The sequence below is a fragment of the Anser cygnoides genome, chromosome 3 (assembly GCF_040182565.1).
Source record: "Anser cygnoides isolate HZ-2024a breed goose chromosome 3, Taihu_goose_T2T_genome, whole genome shotgun sequence".
Taxonomy (NCBI): Eukaryota; Metazoa; Chordata; class Aves; order Anseriformes; family Anatidae; genus Anser; species Anser cygnoides.
The window spans coordinates 65,652,280-65,676,392 of NC_089875.1; the positions used below are offsets into that span (position 1 = coordinate 65,652,280).

At 42.3% G+C, this 24,113-nt stretch overlaps 1 long non-coding RNA gene across 1 annotated transcript; it reads right to left on the reverse strand.

The window, feature by feature from the left end:
- Positions 1-4,295: 4,295 nt before the first annotated feature.
- On the reverse strand, positions 4,296-12,108 carry LOC106032447 (uncharacterized). The gene is made up of 3 exons (XR_001204863.3): positions 12,037-12,108; positions 11,442-11,539; positions 4,296-4,813 (listed from the first exon to the last, which is right to left on the reverse strand). It is a non-coding gene; the product is annotated as an uncharacterized lncRNA (long non-coding RNA).
- Positions 12,109-24,113: the final 12,005 nt, after the last annotated feature.

Here is a 24,113-nt window from a genome sequence, read left to right on the forward strand (position 1 = left end):
TAGAATAGGTGGAGTACCTGCCGTCTTTTCTCTGCAAGTTAAAAATAGTAATAATAATAATAATAATAATAAAAGTGGCATGAACAAGACATGTAAAGGAACAGCAGAATAATAAGAAGAAAGAAGGAGAAGAAGGAGAAGAAGGAGAAGAAGGAGAAGAAGGAGAAGAAGGAGAAGAAGAAGAAGAAGAAGAAGAAGAAGAAGAAAGAAACTTTTATCATATCATCCCAGTCCTCCTTTATTATCTGAACAGTAAAGGCAAACTTTGAAGAAATGTCCAAGGCAGGTACCCCTGCTGCCCAGGCTGCTCCTCTGCCGCAGTTAAGGAGGCCTGGTCCTCCCTGAAGGCAGCACCGGCTCCCACACAATCCCAAGCCTCAGTGATAGAGGGACAGGCTCCTGCTCCCCCTCCAAGGCAGCAGCATTAAGCAGGCACAGGCTTCCCATATTCTTAAGCAAAATATTTACTTTATACGTGCTGAAACAAAATTTGGAAAAGTGAAGAATAATATTTATTTTGACAAAGTTAAATTGCATTAAAGTTTAAAGTGAAAATTAGATGCATGCACATATACTGAGGGCATTATCCACTAATCACAGGAACATAAAAGAACTGGAAAATACCCTCCTCCACTGCCACTAGGAAAGTTGGTCTGGACTAAATTACAGGCGAAATGTATAATTAAGCAAGCTATTATTATCCAGTGTCTTAGCAGATGCTGACCCCATTTGTGATGATTTGGATGCGAATTCAGCTGAGGTTTGATTTCACAGCTGTGTCCATAATGTCTGGACCTGCTGGACTGCCCCAGAAACTCTCTTCATGTTAGCACTGGTGTCAAAGAGCAGTACTTACAGTTTCCTCATCTGCTGGTTGGGGAGCTTTCCTTCAGCTTCTCAGAAAGAGAAAATGGTTTTACTGATCTGTCAGCCAGCCTTAATACTTGAAATCTGTGTTTAATTCCTTTGAACAATCTTTAATATTCCACTAGTACAAGGAGGGGGGACCTTCCACTGCTGTGTTATTCACTTATTTTTATTTTTTGCAGGTGTATGTTTGTGGCTTAGTTACTGAAATAATAATTCTGCTGGAAATAGCATTGGCATGAGAGATGAGCTGCCAAAGCGTTATGGGCTCAGTAATTTGTACATGGAAATGAGGATCCAGGGGACGTCATGAACATCAGTGGCCTGAGGAGTTTATGATTAAAACATGATGCTGAGCTTTTATGATTTCTACAGCTAATTAGCAAGATTTATAAGCATCTACCAAAAAAACAAGGCTGAACACAGAAATGATCCTTATTTTCCACTTGGAGCAGTAAACTACTGGGTTCTAAATCAGAAGGAAAAGGGGGAGAGGAACACACACTCCTATCTCTTCTCTTTTTAGCCTAATTGTCCCTTTCTTTTCCATAGATTGAGTGAATGCCTCTCAGGTAGCAAGTGTGAAGCCTCTGTCTTATTCACATCGATGGCGATCCCTCATTGATTTAATACAGAAAAAAAATATCTGGTGTTTCTGTACAGTTTCAGACCAACACAGGTTTTGTTTGCCAGCAGCGTTTTGGGGCAATGTGAGATGTCCACAAAACCCCTTCCACCAACATATACTTGGTTGATTCTGTTCCCCAGAGGTGCAGAAGAGAAAGGAGAAAATAAGAAGAAATTCAAGGCTAGTATTCCCTACAGGAACAAACTCCTCAGTCTGCAACCAGGGCCCCCTGTTCCTGGGACTCATGGGGCCCTCAGCTGCATGGGCAGGAGCTCTCCTGGTATGGATGAGCTCGGCTCCATCATGAGGAAGAGGAAGGAGCAGTCACCCCAGGGCTGACCTCAGAGGTATGTTCTTTGATTTTTTTCCACAGTTGTAAACTTCTAGTGGCAGGCACAGCATCTTCCCACCTCCATGGAAAGTGCTTTACCTGTTCTGCATGCCACCACAGTGTAATAATTAAAAATACACCACCTTATTACACTGTTAGTGTGGCCACAGAAATCCATTCATAAAGCTCTGCCTATTTGTACTGGAGCTGTGTTTGCACAGCTCACAGATATACAAATACTGGTATGCCACGGTTAATAGCATCCTAGCATTTTATTCTTTTTTAATGAACCACTGTCATCACCTCCTCTAGTATTTTTTTATTCTTGTTCCTGTATTCCTAGACAGTTCGCCTAAATGGGAATAATGGGATAATTTCCACTCCAGCAATGGTTTGGCGCTAATATCAGTATCTGGTAGCTGGCGCATCGTTAGGACACAGAGTTTGCTGTCTATGGTGAGAGTCATGCTGGCCACATGCCATACCCTCCATTTTCACCTCCCAAACCAGTCCATTTCTTAGTGAAATGGAATGGGAACAACCGCACAGACACATTTTTGGAGAGTTTCTACTCTAACATTAGATAGAGAGGTTTAGGCAGCAAATTTCCACTGAAGTGGCACGTAGGGTCCTGCTTTCTTGGAGATCCTGGAGATGCTTCAGACCATGAGCAGACCATGCCAGCATCTCCAGCAGCAGAGATACAGCCAGTGAGAGCAGCATCAGCAGAGCTTGCCCCCATCGTACGCACCCCGCGTGCCCAAAGCAGGGCTGCACAGGGCCACAAAGCTCTAAAAACAGGGCTGTGGGTGAAGGGAGCCATCCCAAAGAGGAAGCAGGGTGGTGGGGACCCCTTGTCAGGTCAGCACCCCTGCCCCTGAGCGCAGGGAGCACGGTCCCCCTTTTACAGGTGTGGAGGAAAACAGGGGAGCAATGTGTGGCCGGTGCTCCCATCCCAAGCATGTGTGCTCCAGATGTACCTGGAGTGAAACCCAGCCAGCAAGAAATATTATTTACAATAATAATAATAACAATATTAATAACACAAGAACATCTGGTAACTTTTTTTTCCATCTACCATTTGGCTGAAAGCAGAGCATCCGGGTGACATGACAATTGGTATTTCTGTTTCCAATTTAGCCCGAGTCCAGCTGCTGCAGCGACTCAGAGACAGGCACTGCCAGGGACGTGTCCCTGGCTCCTGGGCTCGGCTGGCCCCGCAGGTGCCACTCGTGCCAGCACCGCCTGCAGAATCACCTACAGTCATCTGGGCTTGGGTTTTCTCTGTCAGTTATTTCATAGGAGACTGCGAGGAGCTTTTGCACTTCGGTGGCTCCTTTCCATCCTGCCCCATGAGAAAGTTATCCAGCTCTACCGGTGTATGGTTTCAGACAGAAAACACAGGCTGGCTATTTTGTAATCAAAACAAAAGGGCTATGCTACATATTTCACGCTATTGAAAGTGTATTTGACTAAATACATGTTTAAACCATTTTGGTGTTGCTTTCAATTTAAAGGCTTTCAGACGTGTCCAGTAAATATATCACTTCCACCTACAAAGATTTCAGCCTTGACACGCAACTAGCATGCAGCCTAAAAAGTTAAAAGACGGCACTCCAGCTTTTCTCTCCTCGTTATACTGACTGAAAGCTAAAAGCAGAATTACCGTGGCAGCTGCAGCTGCTGCTCCCAAACCGCACGTAGGTGTGGTGGAAATCATTTCACCCGTACTGCTCACCGTTCGTTCCTCCCAGCACGCTATAAGCCGAGGAGTTCACTCCTTTGGGCAAGAGGGTTGACTCCACAACCATGGAAGAGGCGATGGTTTCGAAGCAGAAACGCACTATGCGCAGTCTCTCATCTGCTATAAATTTATACAGGTTGATGATAAACTTAAAATGTGCACTATTAAAACTTCACGTTCAAGAATAATGTTCATTTAAGTATTTGAACATTCTCCCTTAAGTCATTAAAGACTGAGATTTATGTCGAGCAAATGAAGAGGCCCCCGTATGCCTTTGGAGACATATATCCTGTTCCTGCCCTTGGGGCCCGCCACAACTGCACGTACGCTCAAGGACAAGCCAGGCTCCAACACTCATTATATTATCACATTTGCATATGAAGCAGCAAAATTTGCTGATAGACAGAAAATCTAGGCCTTTGGCTCAGCACTTGTCCAATTATTAAAATCAGATGCTTTAGATCACATTATTATAAATAAATCAATTTCTTCTAATGCGCTTTACACACCACTTTGTAAATTATAGGTTAGATTAAATCTAATTATGCAGCTTGAACTCTTGGGTTATGCAGCTGAATTTATGGAGCAACGTTAGTTGCAGGACTGTTCCCATTGCTTCTAGTTCTAGTGTAACGATTCTTAAATACACAAGGCGAAATCTGTAATAGCACACCTCTATCTGTAACTAGCGAGAGCCAGGAATTAGAGTTAATTCCACCTCCAACCTTATATTAATCCCCACGCAGGCTTCCTGTTGTCACAAATATTATTTGCACATGAAACCTGCCAACTGCTAAAGTTTGGGGAATCCCAATAACCAAAGAATTTCCATACCCTTAAATCTGGCCTATTTTCTGTAGCTGATGCTCAGCTGGTGTCTGTCCTATACACAGGTCCCCCAGTTTGGGGACCAGCTCCCGCTAGCTGGCAATGCAATGCCACCTCCACCAGGAGCCTGAGCTCTGGCACGCGAAGCCTGCAGAGCATGACCACGGTCCCTTTTCCCCGGGGAGGTCCAGGCTCTCTGCTGTGGTGACGAGGTGCTGCTCGAAGCCAGCAGGCAGCACCGGCTTCTGTGGGACACTTGGAGAGGAAGCACTAAAAGTCAGCTTGCTTGTGGTGCTCGTGGATCGGAGGCGAGGAGCTCAGCACGGAAATACGAGTGAAGATTTGGCAGCTGAACAGCCAGAAGAGAGGGGGAAGAAGCAGCGTGGACATGAGCAGACATGGGAAAAAAAAGAAACTGGGAAGGAAAAAAGAGAGAGATATAATCAGAAATAATATAATCTGAAGCAATCCTGTTAATATGTTATGCATAACAATGTCCTTGATGACAGTCCAGGAGTCTGAGCTTGGGCCAGGGAAATGTCAGCTAGAAAGGAGTGAGTCGTTACATAGGCTCATGCAATTAATAATGACAGTGCTCAGTAAATCTTACCTTGTGCACTGTAAACAAGTTTTTATTCCTGCAGCTCAGGAAGAGTCCTTCCAAGTCCAGAATTTATTTGTCTCCCCGCTACACAGACCAGAGGTCCATCTTCACAGGCACAACTGAAACTGAGCATTGCACTAGTTGCACGTATTTTTTACTATTAAAAGGTGTGATTAATCTTCTTGCAAGATGCTGAGCCCCTCGTTCACTTGCTTTTCCCCATCACACATCCTACCCTTCAGAAAGGGGGCCTTCCTGTTTCCTTAAGAAATCTCTTTTGCTTCATGGGAACTAAAGTATTTGCTGAGGAGCAGTCATAGAAGTGGGTTCCTGGCTGTACCTGAAAGACTTGGTGCAGTGGGAGAGTGGGAACCAGTTCTCTACAGTCTCCAGAGAGGTCTAACAGCCTGCTGAGTGATCCCGGCTTCTTCTGGTGTTTCCTGTGAATGTGATAATTAAATCCTTCCATGCAAACATGACAGCTTGGACAGGGAGACTGGGTGCCTCACCACAAATCCTTTTAACCCTTTTCTCCTACAAGGTGGGACAAACAGCCCTGGATCCTCATAGCAAAGGCAGGGTCTAACACTGGGAGTCCCACAAACCAGATGAGCAGCTAAAGCTGGAAGTGCCAAAACTATTCTGGAAGTGGTTTTGGGGTCTGTCTTGTGTTTCCATTAGAGCTAAGCAATGAGCCAGCCATTCTTTGAATACCAGCAGCTGATGACTGTATGCCTTCACGCCTTCTCCCACCTGCAGGATGTCAGTAGGCCATTGCTAAGAGATCCTGAATATCAGCATTGATTTTCCAGTAAGATTTTCATTATTTTTTAGAATGCAAGTGTAGAAGGCTGACGAAAGGTCCCCAGAACAATGTGTGTTATGGTGTTAACGTCACTAATCCAGAGAGAACATCACTAATTCATATTTCTGCAGGCAGGTCATCTGAAAGAGAAGCTTATTAAATGCTGAGTATAATACTATTACAGAAGGACACAGAAATCAAATAGGAGAGGGCACACACACTTCTGGCCACACTAAAATATAACCCTAGGAATGAATACTGCAATTCATTAGACATTTCTGCTGTTTTATGCTTTCTTCCAAAGGCTGCCTTTGATCATCAGTCAGAGGCAAGGCACCTTCCTCTCCTGCTGGCCAAGGAAAGAAAAAACCTCCCTACCAAAGAGGGCCTGGAGGGGAGTAGATGTAGTCTACCTGGCAATTGCAATTTGGAAGTCCTCAAGGAGTTCAAAATCTCCCAAGTATCAATGCCCACAAATTTCCTTGAACATTCAGACCTCTTTTTCTGTAGAGACAAACTGTCACCTCAAAAACAAGTCTGCTAGCAGGGGAGCTGCCTCTTGACTCCCGGTTGGTATTGCTGCTGATGAGCTGTGGGCTGGCTCTCCAGAGAATAACTCCGGAGATCATCGAGATGACACTGGAGAGGTCAGTAAATGGCAGGCAGAAGTGAGGACAAGTAGAGCTGTACTGACTGCTATCAGCAAGCAACTCTGAGCACAGTCCCTTCCACCCTCTTTGTTTGGAAGGAGAACAGGGCTGAGGAAGAGAAGAAGCTGTCCAGCCCAGTGAATCAGGATGGAGAGTCCATCTCTGCAATGGGTAAATGCTCTGGTCCAGTTCCTACCACAATGTATCAATGGAGCTGGAGGTCTAAGCCCTCTTAACTTTCACCAACTTTTGCTAATGTGGGACCTTAAACCACACATTTTGGGGGATCAAGAAACAAGAGTGCTACTGGCTGAGTTACAGTGAACTAAATGAGCAGCAAAGTGACTGCACATGGGCAATAAAAGTAATAGCCGGTGGGAAGCATGAGGAATCATTTGAGTGATGCAAGAGAAAGGATATACATCTGAGTCTATTTTTCATAGGCAAACAGATGAAAACTGGTCCTCCAGCAAAGCTGGGGTACAGCCAGGGACTTAGATGTTGCAATGTTTTAATTTGTAGATTTCCTGTTGCCTAGCAGACTCCTTGGCCAGGAATTAGACAGTCAGGATACAATTCCCAGGGAGAATTAGGTAGTTTTGAATAGTATTCCTAGAAACCAGCACATTGAGCATGAAGTTATTCACATTGGCCTGGAGAAACCACAGAAGGAAAGAGCAGGACCACAGTCAGAGACAGCAGGACCCTCTGTGCTCAGTCTTGAGTCTGCTCCTGGAGGTAGGTGTTCAAGCCCCGTTAACCCTTTGTCACAAAAAGACACTTCACTCTTTTTTTCCTCCCACTGCACTAGTGCAGCAGCTACATCGCTCCCTACAGAGGAGGGAAACCTGCTTCAAACCTCCATGCTGCCTGACCTGTGGCGAGGATGTGCTCGACTCCAGCACACCGCTCGTGAGCACGCACATCAGTCCTGCTCACCCACTGTCCCCCCAGCAACTATGTGGGGTAAAATGTCTTCAGAAAGAGAAACTGGGAGAGGCTTACCATAAAACACCAGGTGAAGAGGTAACCAGCATGCTGACAGAGGATACAAGGGTACGGCATTCAAATATTTGTTCCAGATGAACTAGAGAGTGGGAGTTTGCAAAAAGACCCCGCTTCCCAGGCCAGCCTGTTGTCTACTGGGTAACATCTGTCTGCCACATCCTTAAAAGCCTGATTGACGGCTGCTTGCAAAAGCAGGATACTGTTTGAGGAGAATCATGAAGACCATCCCAGAGGTACGGTGAGAGAAGACTTGCTGCACTTGAGAATCTACACAAGGACCCAGGGGCAAGTGGGGATCACAAATTATCAGCCATACCAAAGCTGAAGCTGTGGCAGGCTTGACAAGAGGCAGAGGTTTGAGTAGACAGCAAGGGCTTTCAATTGTGCCAAGAAATCAGGCTGTAGGCGCCCTGAGGTGATACCCATCTGATACTCACACACCCATAGCTGCCTATATTACTCAATGTGAAGATGCAGATGAACTTTGTAAAAGCTTAATGTAGAAGGATTTCACAGCCAGCTCTTCGTCAGCATTTTCTCACTCCTGATTGAAAAAATTGTTATCTTCCCTCCTTCATGCTACCTTGTGAAAGAAAGTTCTGCTCTCCCTGAGGAAGAGGAGTGCAGCTGTGTATTTCTTTTATATTGGATGCAGAATCTGTTGAATCCTGCCAAAATTTTCACTCCTCCGTAGGCTTCCTTGTTAAGTGTATAACAGTAATATTTATGTGAAATCAACTGAGAACTATACATCCAAAAGACAACTATCCAAAGAATATTTATGTGATTTTATCCAGCTAACAGTAAAATGCTACAGATTTACCTTCACAGAATATATTTACGCAATACTATAACATGCACAGCTGCATATTGCTTGCTGGGAACCTCTCCATTGATTTCAGTAGGTTAGCGTACCTTAAGGCAATGATGAAACCTGCTTTAAAATGATTAACTCTATATTTCTCATTGTCATATATTCTTGAATATATAATAATATTCTTGAAAGTCTAGTCTAGGAACATCATTTTGAAATCGGTGTGAGTTATATACGTTTCAAACTTGTATCGTGGATTTTATGAAATTTAAGCTTACTGAAATGTGCACTAAGTAATTTTCACAATGATGTTTGCACTATGGCACCATTCCCAGTCTTCGATTCCATGGATTTCTGTCTCTATGGCTGCCAATGAAACTCTTATTTCCTTCTATAGGCAAAAAATAAAAATAAAATCAATAGTGTATTTTTGAGCTCTTTAAGATAGGCTTCCCTGCTAGATAAACCACAGCAATATGAAACCACGGTAAAGCCAACTGAAAACCCTTTTGCCCAGAACAAATGTAAATGTACAAGTAAACATACTCTTGAATATATCAAAGAGCCCTTGGGTTAATGTCGATGCGTGCCAATATCCAACCTGTTTTCTGCTAAGAGAATATTCTAGACTAAAAGGATAGAGATCAGCAGGACTTGAACAGTGCTCTGGATGTAGATGTTTGATTTGACCAGTTAATGAATTGTGCTACAGAAATATAGTCTGAGTCTAGTCTGAGTAACAAGAGTCAAAAAACAGATAATTTTTCTGACCATACAAGGCCATCTCCCACCTCTCAACAATAGCCCAGACTACTCCATTGTTATAATTAAGGTTATGTGGGGTATTATTGGTGGCATAGCTTTGTCCAATAAACGGAGCCTATTTAGCAATCGACTGGACAAAACAATAGCAAATAGACCATGCAAGCAATAATCCTGTGCTGGCAGCAATGGACACTGGATGATCTAACTGACCTTCTGCATTTGAACCTTCTCATCTATCACTGGCTACGGGTTGCAGAAGAATGAAAAATGTGTGAGATGAAAACAGGTTTAACAATAGAAAAAGAAAACACAACTGCAAATGCAGAATGCAATAGGATTGCTCAAGATGCAAATTATAACCAGACCCAGGGACAGATTAAGAAATGATGAGTATACACTGAGTGCCAGACTCTAAATAGTAGGTTATTGTAATGTCTCCTTTTTAACCTCACTCAGTCACTAAGCCAGCAGTGAGCTTCCTTTGCAGGACTTGCATCTCTGCATGTTCAGGAAGTGGGTAGGAATGCACATTCAAAGTTCCAGTTCTACTTCTAGGTCTATGGCACGGTAGAGGCAACAACCTAGACTTCATTCTACACCTAGAAGAGTCACGGAAAGTAGCTCATCTGATCTGATGTAGCCCAAGGCTGGAAAAAAAGGGTCTGTGGAAGGTGATGCAATTGACACATCACCTCTGAGTACAGTTCTATAAACTCTGATTTCCTAGAGTTTATGCCAACTGTACGGCTGCAATTAGCTGAAAAAAGCCTTGGATTTCTACTATAATCAGCCTGAAAATCTTTGGTTTGTAGAATATGTCAATCTGCATTGTTTCCGTGTCTGCGGATTTGTTATCACTTTGTGCACATATTGCAACCAGCCCCATTAAGCTAGCCCCTGCCAAAGGACAACAGCATGTTAAGTGCCTCTCAACATCTTCTCTCTGCTTCAAGATGTAACACGAAAGGATTCTCTATCCTCTTATGTAGGCTTAGGTCCATCACCCCACCAGACAAAATACAGGAGAAGAGACTTTTTCTGCTCTAGAGCTGGTATCCTTCTTTCCTGTGAGAAATGCTATATTTGCTTCATAGTTATTGTTGAAGAAGCAATTCTAATGCATCCCCCCATTGTCCATCTGGAGCTCAAAAACAGAAATTTTATAGAACAGAGGAATGAAGTAAAAGTGCCTGCTAGGAGCCACAGCTCTACTTTCTCATCTTTGCTGCTCAGCTTGAGGTCCACGGACCACAAGGAGGATGTGGCTGTTAAAATGACTGCACCTTGCTTTAAACACACCCACAGTCTCCAAGGTGGTTGGCAGAGAAGTGTCACTGCCTGCTGAAGAAAACACTGGGAGCCAGTCACCCAGCCATCAGGTCCTGTGGGCTGGCAACCCCTACTGGCAGACGTAAAGAGATTTTCAACATTTCTAATCAAATTGTTTGACTACAAGATCAAGTTACAAATATGCCAAATTTTTAGCCCGGATGCCATAAATTCTATGATCCTATGAATTTTCTTACTTACTACTGACCCTTTTATTCCATGAATAGTGGGACACAAAAAGGTTCATAGGTTTTTATAAGGCTACATCCTTCTTCAAATAAGAAAGGTTGAGAAATACTAGCCTTATTCAGAATAGTCAAAGAGGCTACGAATCCCTCTGCTCTTTGCCATGCTTTTCAAAGCTAGATTAAGAAGGGAAAAATATAACTTTAGAATAGGCAGATCAACCTCTCCCAAATTCTGAGTTGCAATAGAAATGGAGTTGGAAATTTCCATATGAGCAACCCTTTATTGTTTTTTCCATTTTCTTCTACTGCAAGCACAATTAATAATAAGTTTAGGTTCATTCTATACCTCAGACTCTCTCAGGGAACCAATTGCTGTTCTCCAACTCTAACAAAAGGTCCCCAATCTCAGCATTAGCTCAACAGCTCTAATAAACAGTTACAGGTTGCCACTGAACAATTTCTTTGCAAATCAGATTGACACAGAACAATTTCCTTGGCCAAGAAAACCAAGAATTCAGCCAAAAAAAAGACAAAAAAAAATCCTTTTTCCCCTCAATTTTCAGGCAAACACACAACTGTAATAATATTTGAGCATATTTTATCATCAAAATCAACTACTTCACTCTTAAACAACTTACACTCTTTAGCCAGCCATCCAACTATAGTGTTGCCCTGTCCAAACAATTAGTCATATTTTAAACCAATGATAACAGTCAAGACCATGGTTTCCATAATAAATAAAGTGATAATTTTTAGTAGAAACCATACTTTGTGTCTGTTTCTCCAATATATATGTTATTGCATACATATTAATACAGTTAATGTTCAGATGGCAACTGATGGAGAATTGACAAGAAACTGAGGCTGGTGTAGATCCTACCTCATCCTGAGTTTCTGCTTCTGGGACAGGAGTCAGGAAAATGAAAGGTCTTCAAAAACTTCGTTCTGTCACAACTAATGCATAAGAGGTAGGTGAACCTACAAAAGAACCAGAACAAGATGTTACCTTGGGATTTCAAACTCTTTTCCAATTTGTATAAACAGGGTATTTCCTTTGTTATTTAGATCCCCACCCCACTCCATTGAACATTACAAATAGAGGTCCCAGCCATTGAACTGACTGAGTTACCACAATACGATCCACGAAGAAGAACTGCAATCCCATGAGATTGGCTGGTGTGCCACCTGCAAACAGGTGGGCTCTTTCACCAGGGCGTAGCAGCCACGTTGGAGCCAAATGCATGGTACATTTGGTCCTTCTAATCCCTGTGCCCCTGGGCACAAAGCAATGTTTCAACAGAAAGGGTACCAACAGCACAAAACAAAGCCAATCAACACACCAACTCTGGCTGTCCTGGTCAGAGAGTAGGTGTATTTTTTGGCCTGCAACACCCAGGCAAAGACTCCTTTCCTCTTTATCAGCCTGTCTAGGCAGTGCTATGCCCATCACCCCTTCCAGGCTGCTGATTCTTCACCTTAGCAGGGGCTGGCCACATCAGAACCCCATTTCTCAGAAGGACCAGCAGAACCAAAGTCTTGGGACATTCAGAACACAAAGCCAGGGTTTCAATTTTTTTTTTTCCTGGCAGACATTTATGCAATAAAGAGCACCTGAACTAAATAATGATGGGTGTGAGGTAGAGGGGGAGGAATGGGGAAAGGAGTGGAAAAGCTTGGTCATCAATAGTTCCTTACCTATAATAATTTCTGAACCTAGCTAAGCACATAAGCATGTGCAAAACTGCATACACTGAAGCCTTCCTCTGAATCACTTCCAAGACACTAATTAGAGTATCCAGAACTAAAATATATAAATATATATATATATGATTATAATTAATGAGATTATAGATTTTGTGAGATCCCGTAGTTTCCAGCTCAATGCAAGAACAGTAATTTTGGAGGGGTCAGTTGCCCTTTCTTATCCAAAGGACTTGCGCCAATGTAAAATTACTAAGTGGGAGGAGAATTAAAGCATGTCCCTGGAAAACGGACAATTTAAATCTCTGGAGATATACATCTGGTTTTATAGTTCATTCTTTGATATTTTTATTTAAAAGACTGAAAAAGCACAAGCAATTGAATACCAATTAAACCATTACAGTGTCTGCAGCCTTTTTTTTTTTCCATTGCAGGTTCAATAACCTAAATGAGGCATTTTAGTTACTTCTACAGAATCCAGATTTGAAAAGAAAAGAAAAGAAAAGAAAAGAAAAGAAAAGAAAAGAAAAGAAAAGAAAAGAAAAGAAAAGAAAAGAAAAGAAAAGAAAAGAAAAGAAAAGAAAAGAAAAGAAAAGAAAAGAAAAGAAAAGAAAAGAAAAGAAAAGAAAAGAAAAGAAAAGAAAAGAAAAGAAAAGAAAAGAAAAGAAAAGAAAAGAAGGAGAAAAAGGAAATAAAATCGCACACACACAAAAGCCTTAGAATGCAGAAAAAGCTGGTTTATAAAATCACAATATGATTAGTTCTGAAAGAACTCAGAGTACAATTATGAGCAAGAGTCCAGTTATGTACCTGATCAGACAGCCAGCAGATAGTGATCACTTGGAAGAAAGACACCCTTTTGTCCCACTCAGAACAGTTATATTTCTGGTGGTGAGTCGAAGTACACGCAGCCATTGTAACTACAAAGGCATCCTAGAGTTACAGCAGAGATTACTACAAAATTACAGCACTTGGGCTTTGAGCTAAAAATATAGCAACCAGGTGCTTAGTGTTTGTAATTCAACAAATCTTCTTTACCTCCTTTTCAGAACTGTGGGTACTGACACTACAGACATGTTGGGCACTGTAAAAAGAGCCCGGTCCAACTTTCCAGACACTCCAACCCTACAAAGAAAAAGGCAACTGGTACCAAAATAAAGTCTTTGGGTACCAGGCTTACAGACTGGCAAAATCTTAAGCCAAGAAGCAGTTAGGTTTCCTGCTTTCTCTGCTCTCTGCCCAGACTATAAAGAGGATGTAATATTTCATGGTAAAAGATTGCCATGGAGGATATTAGCCTGCACTTTTTTTTTAATGAAGTCTATTTGGCAGCTATAGGGGAATGGGCCATTAGGTATTTTTCCATCTCTGATGTCTATTATTGTAAATTCATCTAGGAATAGCAATGCAGTATCCATCTGTAGCAGTGCAGCTAGAAAGGTAGAGCTAAGCACGGACATAAAAACACAGGCTGCTGGAACAGCCAATGCAATCAGCTGTCCATATCTGGTAGCCAGTAATCTGATAGTTCAGCCTTTTACCTTTAAGACTGAAACTATCCGTCATCATAGTGGGGATTCATTTATAGAAGAACGAACAAAAAAACTTTGAAAATAATCTTCTAGGCATATGCTGGAGATACCTCACCACCCTCTCCTCTCTTTTTGTGTTGATTTGTAGCATCCTGTGAAGAAGGCTAAGCCAGACTCTCTGAAATGTTGTGATGTTTTTCTCTTCGCCTTGTCACAGCTCTGCTGAGTGATGGAAGAGGATTTGAAGGGTCTATTGTCTCTGGAGTGAGAGAATAGTGTCAACACTGCTCTAGATTTCAGATCTGGCAAAATGTGCCTGAAGGTGACTTGGAAGAACAGTAAGTTTTAAATGACATCTCCATTCTCATATGACCCCTGTGAAGATCTGCCATTAATAAGACAAAGCTTTCTTAAAAATTAAATGTTATTCTTGTGTCTATCATACTGAGTATTTCAGCACGATGCTGAGTTAAATAAAGCAGTCACTATTTTATTTCAGATGTGGAGTGATAAGAACCAATGACTTACCAGTTTTAATGAAATTCCATGAGTACATTTTAGTCTCACCACCACGGGAGCTCACAGACCAGCAGTGCTCCATAGATGAGTTACTCTTTCTTGACATTAGCAGTCACAAAGAGTTTTTCACAGAATCACAGAATCACAGAATTGAAGGGGTTGGAAGGGACCTCGAAAGATCATCGGGTCCAACCTCCCTGCCAAAGCAGGTTCCTTACAGCAGGCTGCCCAGGTAGGCGTCCAGATGGGCCTTGAATATCTCCAGAGAAGGAGACTCCACAACCTCCCTGGACAGCCTGTTCCAGTGCTCCGTCACCCTCACCATGAAGTTCTTTCTCATGTTGGTGTGGAACTTCCTGTGCTCCATTTTGTGGTCATTACCCCTTGCCCTGTCCCCACAAACCACTGAAAAGAGGTTGGCCAGACGCCTCTGTCTCCCACACCTCAGGTATTTATACACATTGATGAGATCCCCTCTCAGTCTTCTTTTCTCCAGGCTGAACAGACCCAGGTCTCTCAGCCTTTCTTCACAGGGAAGATGCTCCAGGCCCCGTATCATCTTTGTGGCCCTCCGCTGGACTCTTTCCAGGAGATCCCTGTCTTTTTTGTACCGGGGAGCCCGGAACTGGACACAGTACTCCAGGTGAGGCCTGACCAGGGCAGAGTAGAGGGGGAGGATCACCTCCCTTGACCTGCTGGCCACGCTACTTTTAATGCATGCCAGGATCCCATTGGCTCTCTTGGCCACCAGGGCACACTGCTGGCTCATGGTCAACCCGTCGTCCACCAGGACCCCCAGGTCCTTCTCCTCAGAGCTCCTCTCCAGCAGGTCGTCCCCCAGTCTGCACTGATACGTCCAGTTGTTCCTTCCCAGGTGCAGGACTCTACACTTGCTCTTATTAAACCTCATTTGGTTTCTTCCTGCCCATCTTTTGGAAAACCTAGCACATGGGGGTCACTTTTGGAAAAAGTCTTGCAGGTAGGCTTTGAAAGTAACCACTACAATGAAGTCTCTCTTAGTTTCCTAGGTCTCAATCTGTTTGCTGTAATTGAGAATAAAATAAAGAGTACCCTCCTTGCAAATGACAGGTTAAAGTGAACAATACCAACTGTGCAGATTACAACCTTTGAAGTTTTTCTTGAAGAGTACACTAACTGACAGAAAAAAATTAACAACCAAACATTTACAAATCTGCTTGCCTTGTTGTTCATGGTACCAAACAGTTTCCATAACCTGTCCAACATATTTTGTTGAACAGAATGTGCAGTACATTGTGAGTAATTATTTTATAATTCATCATGAATTTCCCCTCTAATTTAAAAAACATTTATGTATTTTCAGTACACCCTTAAGGATCGTTGGTTCCCTCCAGTTAAAAAGAAAATGAATGTCAACATTGCCCACAAGCATTAAAATATTAAATGCTACAACAGAACCCTACAAAATGACTAGCTTCACAGCTGGATCCAGATTTAGATCTACAGATCCAGAACGTTTTGCTTCCTCTATCTCCCAGCATGGAAAAATAACTCAATCAATGTACCGCATTGTGAGCTGGTTGTGGTCATCCTTAGCAGAAAAGATGGTGGAGTGGTTTGGGAGCTAGCCTGAGACTTGGAAGATCTTCGTTTTCCTGCTCTACCACAGGCGTCATATGTGACCTTGGGAAAAGATGGGAATAATACCTCTTTCGTAAGGATCTTGTGCAGACAAATGCATTCAAGAATGAGAGACGGTCAAACATTATAGTTGTATGGTTTACATATATATAGATAGAATAATTGTGCAAGATCCGTGGCTGGAAGCTTTGCAGTGCAAGGAGTCCTAGGTTCCCATACATTTGTAGAGGGAATGTTTCAGTGCTGGGTAGAGTCTTCAGCCTGAATTCCCGAAGGCAGATGTTCCACGGGGAAAGATGTTCTCAGCCTCAGCAATGAGCGTCCACTTGCATTTCACACAGAAAATCCCTTCAGGCTTCAGGCAGGATATAAAATCTGGGGTACACACTGCCGTCACAACTGCTGCTCTGTTACTCTTCCTCCACTTCATCATCTCAGCGTGTGGGGTACAAACGTCCCCAAAAGTACTCACATAATGTCTCATTCCAAACGGCACCCAAAACTCTTCTGGGCACTGCTGTTTGCCTGGTAACTGACTTAACAAACTACACAACACTGCTGTTCCCCTGTACTTTTCATGGTGGGATTAACGAGTCAATGCTTTCCTACACCAAGTCTGCTTTATATTCTGCTCCTCAGACCAGCACAGACCAGGACTGTCCCACCAGAGAACTCGCAGAGAACAAAAACCTAGCACATCCATCACAACAATGCACCCATGTACCACACCAGCTACCTGGGCATGCTCTTTGAAACACATGGCTCAAAAATTTGCTGCAAACAAGTTAAAGGAATGCCGGGCCACAGCACATTTGATAGACCAAGAGGAAAGAACTGATTTGTCAGTAAAAATAAGTAGCCACTGAGATATGAATCCAAAGAGGACACAGACCAAATCACAAACACATTATGTTCCAAAAGGGCCCATTTGATAGGGTTGGAAACAATTTTGAGCCAAATCAGCTTGGAGAGGTATTTTTTGAAAAGAAAAGAGAAGTAATAGTTATGAAGTATTCAAAAAGAGAGCACTGGAGCCAAAGTCACCCTCAAAAAAGGAAGAATTTGCTGCTGTGACACACACTATGGCTACACTTTTCTACACCTTAAAAGCCTCCAGAATCTGAAGAGAGGCTGCCAGTGTCCCTGTGCTGCAGATCTCTTCACGCCCCTCCGAGGTGCTAAATCGCATGGACCAAAAACTCGGCTGTGGCTCCACTGCTCATGCTCATGGTTCCTCTTGGTTAACTTCAGCACACCCTGTCCCCAGACCACAACAGAAAATAAAGCTGTCCACAGGCACAACATAGCTCTTCATTGAGAAGAAAAACACAATAAAGCGTAAGTCACAAGTGAGTAAATAACCACCAGATGCAATCCTTCTCAAAGGATTCTCCTTCTCTTTCCTTTTCTCAAAGACATGGTCAATCTATGTTTAGAAAGGCCGCTAATGACTTTTTCTACTTTCTATTATTTTACATTTCAACAAAGCCAGCTGTGACACCAAAACTCTTCAGTTGCTTTCCTTTTCCTGGCAGGACGTCCTTGAATGATTGAGCAAGGAGCTGCACAGTCTCTGCAGTCAGCCTCTGGCCTAAGTAAGAGTGATGTGGCAGAGACCACAGCTTCATGATCACAGCCTGCTGATCCAACAGCTTACCTCTGATGGAAGAAAAGTCGCTTCCTGGTCATCATCTTTTTTCAGCAAAAGCAGTTTTCTGCTGGCTTTGTAAGTCAAAATGACCCAAGACTCTGTCCAATAAAAAACAGCTGGTGCACAAGTGGGCAACTCTCCTGAGCACAGTGTGAGAAAAGCCAGGAATGGGGAACAGGGGAAAGGCACAAAAATCCTTTCAGCAACACTGAACTGTCACATTAGCTCCCCTGCTTGTGTAACCGCAGGCTGAGGACTTGTTATGGAGTAATAACTCATCTGCAGAACCCTTCATGAAATGTAATCTGGTACTCCCAAGCAGAATTCATATCTCACCCACCATCTCCCAAAAGCATCGTATGTATTAAGTAACAGGCTAGTGAAGGGGAAGTAAAATCTGCTGTTAGAAATAAATATTTAGATTACTCGTGAAAAAAGGAAAAGTATGTAACAACTCCTAGAAATGATAATCCAGAAAACTGATAAGGCAGATAAATGGATAAAGGAAAATAAATTCTGTGATGTGACTAAGAAAGGAGAGATTTTGATGTTTGGGTGTTTGTTCTCTGGTGGTTTGTTGTTTTTTTTCTTTCTTCCTTTCTTTCTTTGGTTGTTTGGTTAGCTGGCTGGTTGGCTGAATTCTTGTTTTCTTGCTGTATATCAGGAAAAACACTGGTTCACTTTTGGATGGACAAGTAGGTGAAAATGAAGAGGCAGAACTATTTCATAAATATTCTTATCCATCGTTATAGAAGAAGCAGCTGATATGAATCTACAGAATGAAGGTGAATTAACTGGCCTCACTATAAAGAAAGAGTCTCAGTAAAAGATTGGCATTACCGACTAGAGATGTTCTTAAAGAAGTCATGCATATCCAAGAGCTCTAGAAGAGCAGACTGACAAGTGCTCTGGACTTATTCCTCTCCATTGACTAGAAGGAGGCTAACAAAACTGTTTTAGATATAGATGCTGACTCAGCATCTGTAGACTTGAGTCAAAGCTCAGTCTAAACACTGATTGTCAGTAGGATGCAGAAACTTGCGATGTTTGGAATAAAGCTCATGGTGAGTTCATTTAGTAAAAGACAAAGTATTGGCTTGCCAACTTGGTGGTACCAACCTTGGCATAAGACCCAATTAATGACAAGAAAACAAGAATATTAAAACAATTAACACCAGTCAAAATCAGTATCTGGAAAGCAAGCTTTAACAAACTAGCACTGCAATTCCATACTGGTGATAAAAGATTTCTCAGGAAAGCACTTGACGTGAGATATTGCATAATCCATATTAAGAGCAATGGAAAAACAAGCAAAAAAAAAAAAGCCTTAAAGAGAAGGCATAAAGCACAATCATGAATAAGAAATCACCAGTGGTATGCTTCTATGTATGTAATGCCACAGGCATCAGCTCTTGTTCCTCTGCTACTTGACCTTTTACCGAGCAGCACATGGTTCACACAACCAGAAAAGAAGCATTCCACTGGAGACAGCAAGTGCCGGTGGTAGAAATACAAAAACAATCTCCTTAGCACAGCCAGAGTTGTTGGACTTAAAGCAGGAATTAAAGCAGGGAAATCCTGTGGCAAGTACCGTGTACAAGGGCAAACCAGACAAACACAGCAGTCCACTCCATATCTAACATCTACAGATTAACGCCTTAGATAACAAATTGTTCTGCTGAAACTAGATGCAAAAACCATGTTTAAATTTTTGAGAAAACTATTAGCAGTTACTTGAAGGCATAGAGAAGTTCCTAATAAGATTTTCCAAATGTCTTTCGAGAGCTAGGACCCTAAATCTAGTTAAGTCTTTTGTGATTAACGTTTGCACTTCCGAGAAGCTTGCTAGTTGCTTTTTTTGGCACATAGCAATTCCTGAAAGCCTGCTATTGGAAATTCTAAAAAATCACAGCACTCTATGGTTGGTTTAAACAATGAAAATTTTGGAAGTTTCATTCCCAAAACATGGTTTCCATAAATCAAGATAGAATGAAGTATCACGGGAAACAGTGAATCATTTTGTCCAGTTCATTGGTAGTGAATTAAATGGCTCGCTCTTTTAATTAGGTATACATTCCTAAGGTGTGATCCAAATCATGCCTAATCAATCCAAATGATTTAGTGAGATGAAAATTCAGAGGTAGGATTCAAAAATCTTCCATCTCTTGTTGTTCTTGAAGGGTTGAATGAATTAAAAACTTTAATCAAATTCAACTAGAGTTGTATAAAATTCTTAACTTTTTAGGTTATTTTGTTCAAAGGTTTTTCAGGTATTTCATTTCAATCTATTCTCACTGTAAGGTTCACATAGACCTTAATGTCACCAAGGAACTTCTATACTATCTTTTACCTAAAGTCTCTTCTCTGATAGGTAAGCATTATTACCACTGAATACGGTAAGAACTGTTCACACAAAAATGTGTGCTCCTTGTAGCTTACGTTGTGTGCGCTTAGATTCTAATGCACCAGACTAAGAGTTAGAATCCAATGGAAAAACAAAGCAACTTGTTAAAATACGCATTTTTATTTCAAAACTGGGATTCCACACCTGCTGATTGTTGATAATTAGAAGATGATTAAATAAAGTATCTTTAAAATGAAGGGTGCCCAAATTCATGCCCTGTTTATGCACTAAGACTATAAATGGGAACTGTGGCAGAAGTTTTCAGGGACACGGTCTGAAGGTAGCAGCTTCCTACAGATTTTGTTAGGAGGAGAAGTTATCCTGAATTACGTTCTCTGCTCATAACAGCAGAAAGGTGGAGTGGGCACCCTCTTACAAGGCCACCAGAACAGGCTGCCATTGTCACTGGATTTAGGGCACTGCCTTGTCTCTTGCGTGGCTGTGGAGAGAGAAACACAGCGAGCAAGGTCTTGGTAAGCGCACAAGGTTCCAGAAAGCTCTCCTGGAGAGAGGCAGGAGGGGAAAGAGCACGGGCCGTGTGCCAGAGATTGATCTGTCCAATTTGAAGAAATTAATTTAATCGTTCGTTGCAGGAGGAGAGCTTGCAGCTGCTGCCTGCACGGGCAGAAGGCCTGGACGGAGCAAAAAAACGATGCCAGCTCCAGTGGGGCACTTGGTGCCTTCGCCATGTCAGACAGGCAGCCCTCAGCGCGGCGAGCCTCCTGAAACGCAGGCCCGGCATTGCGTCCTGGTGCAGCTGGCACAGGAGAGCCTTGATGGCCTCCACCTCCACCCGATAGCCTCCACCGCTACCCTGCCCTCACAACCTCAGAGCCCGGCCTTGCGGAGGGCCTCACCGCAGAGCCCCGTGCGAGTACACTGCGGCCCCCGAAGGGGGAAGGCGCAGGGAGCACTAACAACTGTGTAATTGCAAAATTATGTTTGCTTGTTTTTCCCTTTTTTTTTTTTTTTTTTTTTTTTTGCCTCAGAAGATAAGAACAGTTGGAGAAGTCTATGCTGTGGGGCCTCAGCAGATCTACTGCCAGGATTTGCTGTTTGAGGCTTTCATCCATCCAGTTTTAATCCAAATTAGTAGGAGCTTCAGAAAAGGATTCTGGCAAAGTCACAGCTGGAAAGATTTTCATCATTAATTCTGCCAAGCATATAAAAATACAATTAAAAAAAAAAAAAAAGAGAGAGAGAGAGAAAAATGGGGGAGGGGTGTAACAGTTCTTGGCACAAACATGCTTTGGTTTGCCTTTAGAGTAAAAACATTGAAAAAAAAAAGGAAATCCATATTTAATTAAAAAAAATGCCATACCTTTGTTGTCTTTGCCATCTTTACATAAGGCTAGAAATGCTATTCTGTTATTATTATATAATTTATTTTTCAGAGGTGGACATTTGCCTTGTTTTACAAGGAGGAAGGTCAGCCGGGAGGTCCCACCTCCCTCGCCCCGTGGGCACGGAGCCTCTGCGGGTTTTTGGCAGGTCAGTCCCTGCAGCAAACAGCACTAGTTTATCAAGTTCAAGCTGCAGCTGGTCACATTGCCCCAGAGAGCACCAGAAATACAAGGCAGAGCAAATGTATGCAGTATTTGGGAGCTTGTGGATATTTGCCCACTGCTGTACGGTGCCATCATTCAGGCAAGCAAAACCCAGGCACCAAACACTGTCTGCACCAGCCCCTTGAGGTTACGGGGCTGAGGACATTCATCTTGTTGCTGAATAAGCTGCTTTCCAGCAACCACCACCAGCCCACAGGTGCACATACACCTCTGCAAGAGCAATTTATAAAGCACAAACTGCAGCCAAAGAGGCATCAGCCTGCCCCATCACACACAGCCGCCCAGAGAGCAGGACCACAGCTCTGTGGAGAAGACTGCCTGGGCAGAAGGAGCTGTCTTTCCAATTGAATAGATCCAACTGCTCACCAGATTTTGTCCACATAAACAAAAGCTATGTTTCACCTCTAGCTGAAAAAAAAACAAAACGCATTATTTAAATGAACCTTCCCTATCAGTTGTTAAGAACTTTCACACCTAAATTTATCCTGTACTGAAATTATGCCCTTGTGTTTCTCCTTGTGCTGCACACAACAGAAAAAAGACCAAGGATTAGTCTTGCTCCAAAATGCAGTCATCAGCATAACTCCCAGTCTATGGTGGAAATCTCTGTTATCAGTCCCAGGATAAAGCAAGCAGACTTGCTTTTCAGATGTCCAGTCCTGGCATTAAATATCCATCCTCAGTCATCACTCAGAGACATCACATCTTTTGGGGCAGACTCTTTATAGAAGGACGCATTATGATTAATTGCTATATAACAATTTTGCAAATGGTATCTCCTTGTGCAGATGAGATTGTTAAGAGTTATGTGTTTATTTAGAATTTATTAATAATCCCATAACATACAGTAACATGACCGGTTATTTTGCACTGTATTAGTGTAAAATTTATTAGAATGAATCCATGAACAACAAATTTTAAATTCAAATTTTATACAGTAAATGACATTTGCATTGAAATAAAAGCTTGAAAAAATATTTTAAATAAAACTTAGTTTTGGAAAGAATTAAACCAGAAAAGAAAGAATTAAAAATATAACACTGCTTTGATATCATTAGAAGAGAAGATTGTTTATTTTAACCATTTTATTTAATGCAACAGACATTTTCAGTTAGATTCCTAGATGATTATTGGCAATCATTGTTTCCTTGTACAAAATAATCTCTTCATCCTGTACCCCAAAACTGAATTAAAAAAACAACTTTTGTGGAATTTTAAATAAAACAAAATGTCCTGTTCCTAACCGTTTGTACTGAAAATACTCCTTGTCAAACCTGACATGCAGGAAGCCTCCTGTGCCTAGGTCTGCTGTGGTTTGTCAGAAATCTGTAATGTATCTCCCAGGCATCTTACTGAGACATACCTAAAATCACAACAGTGGCAATGAAGACAATAAGATCTACCATCAATAGACCTTAGTTTTTGGCTGCTTACCTCATTTTAATTGACATACAAGCATTTAAAAAGATCTAACTTGGCAAACTTGTCTTGAGGTCCAATACCTTTAGTCTAGCCAGGCAGCTTGTCATTTCTCCAGGACCTTGAGTTTGATTAGACTTTTTAGCTGAAAGAGAGCTGACGTCTCTTTTGAGAGGTATCCTCCACATCCGTAGGCTCAGGAAAGCTGTAACTGATTAGAGACACTGTACAGAATAGCAGCAGCAATGATAGAAACCCATAATGAAAACGGTTGTGAGCATACATACATAAACAGAGATTTTTACAATCCAAGAAGCCAATAAAAGAACACCAGAGAAATATATTTAAAAGGGCAGCATACAGGCAGGTGATATACATTGAGTTGTTTTAAATGATGCGATGACCAAAATCAGCAGCATATGCAAACGCGGTTAAAAAAATATTTTTTCCAAATAGCAGACAAAAGAGAAAGGGATACTGGCCCCTTCCTTCTCCTGATTACCCAAAACTCTGTTCTTTTTAGGAGCGAGGAAGGACTTTCCAAACTGAAAAGACAGCCTTGTTCAGCTCTGGACCTCAGTTTAGACTGCAGACCAAACTAAACAGCAAAGAAAGAATGTTTTTAAATTTTCTTCTCAGCTTCGGTGAAGGGGTGGAAAGAAGAATCAGAAAAGAGAAACATGGTGGTGACGGGAGCTGAGCCAGCCTTTGCTTTTTGGAGCCTTTATCAGTCTCCCGGCAGCTAACCCCAGAGCTGCTTGCGCTCTGACAGGGAAACTGGTAACCCCTGCGGGCCATCTGCTCCAGTCTTGCCCTCTCCCAGAGGACATCTTCGCCTCTGGAAGACTGGTGGCCAGAGGACAGTGCAAAGTCACAGGGTCACCTTCTCTGGATGGTGGCCCAGAGGCTGTGAAGCTCTTCTGGGGATGGTGGAAGTAACCATTAACAAAGAGACCTTAAAAAGTACTGATGGAAGAGAAGATTCAGAATGATTAAGGTGCTTCAGCCTGTTAACAGCTCTGCAGTTAACTGGTGTATCAGAACAGCCTAAGAGAAAGCCTATCTTCTTAGCAGTGTTTTTCAGTATTTTTGGACAGGTGAGTCTTGACCGAGAACTCAGAAAAATTTGGCTGCCTTC